This window comes from Dermacentor silvarum, chromosome 6 (assembly GCF_013339745.2).
Source record: "Dermacentor silvarum isolate Dsil-2018 chromosome 6, BIME_Dsil_1.4, whole genome shotgun sequence".
Taxonomy (NCBI): domain Eukaryota; kingdom Metazoa; phylum Arthropoda; class Arachnida; order Ixodida; family Ixodidae; genus Dermacentor; species Dermacentor silvarum.
Window position 1 is genome coordinate 167,248,615 of NC_051159.1, and position 1,638 is coordinate 167,250,252.

The following is a 1,638-nucleotide window of genomic DNA, read 5'->3' on the forward strand; positions in this document are numbered from 1 at the left end:
GCCGGCTGGCGGTAGAGTCTGCTGGCGTGGATGCCAGCGGCTTGTCTTGGTGGTCAGCAGGCGTGCTGGTGGTGGTCAGCAGGCGTGCGTGGTGGTCAGCAGGCCTGCTGACCACCAAGACAAGCCGCTGGCATCCACGCCAGCAGACTCTACCGCCAGCCGGCATGGCGACCACCGCGAGCTCCGGCACTCCACAGCGTGCCACAAATGCCGACTCGTCGCGCACGCCACCACCCCAGGCCCAGAAGTCCACCACCCCTCCAGGACCGCCTCAGATGGCCTACAACCTGCGCAGCTTTGCGGACGTCACTCGGCGACCGACGCAGCCACGGCAGAACTGACAATTTCAGGGTTCAGGTACGGTCCGCTCCCCTAAACCACGGTCACGTGCATTTCAGCAAATCAGGAAAACGATTGAGAAACGCGTAAAGTACAATCTTCACAGCACGACGCTTAAGTCATATGCAGCTTCTAATTTGGTACCAAAAGGCTTGTGTCTAAAGCTAAATCCGGCAATGACAACACTAGATCGGCATGAGCGGGCACAGTGGGACAAAACACTCCATGAAGCGTCGCTTAATCTCATGAAAATAATTATTGACCACAGTGAACGCAAATCTCACGAACTTGAACAAGCTGAACACTCACTGAAATGCAAATCAGATCTCAGCGAAATAGAGGGAAACGACCTAGTTGAGTATGAAAATAGGAAAATAGGGGAGACAAAAGAGCGTAAGCGTCGGAAGTTAGAGCGGGAATGGCATACCTCAGACGATTTCCATCAGCGCGAACGTCCCTGCGACCACCACAAGTAATAACAGGCGTAGAAACAACGGTAGTTAACCTTTCATCTGCCCGGTTAACGGCCTCCGAAATTAGTCTTCTTGCTAAAGGCCTTACATTCTGTCCGGCAAGCGGTAAATTTAATGAGTTTCAGTTTTATCAGGATTTGGATAATTTTGCCAGAAATCTTCGCTTGCGGGAATATTTTCATGATAAACCCAGCCGAACAGCATTCCCCGGAGCATCAGGAACAAATTGGTCACCACCAGATCAGAGGGACAGATATTTGGAAATGTATATATCCGCCGTCCAAAAAGATATCATGAGAGCATGCTCAAAAGTGAAACCCTTTCGACAAAACTTGTCGTACGAAGAGCGCAAATCGTTGGACTCACTGAGCCGTCGATCAGATGTTGTAATTAAACCTGCGGATAAGGGTGGCGCAATAGTAATATTGGATAAGGTCGACTACCTGAAAGAAGGATATCGACAATTAGAAAATAAGGAATTCTATACGGAACTCACAGAGGACCCCACTAAATTGTTCGAATCAGAAATATGCCGCGAATTAAATTCACTGCACAAGGAGGGGAAAATATCTAAGATATGCTTAAAGCAATGCTGCCGATTCAGCCAGCCCCTGGTCGTTTTTATTTGCTACCCAAAATCCACAAAACTAACCACCCCGGTCGCCCTATTGTCTCAAGCAACGGCACGGTAACAGAAAGAATTTCAAGTGCCTTAGACTTCATAATTAAGGACATAGTCCCGACCATTCCATCTTACATTCAGGACACCAACCAATTTCTTCGCACAATAACTGGACTAGAGATCCCCGAAGAAAGCTTCCTGGTG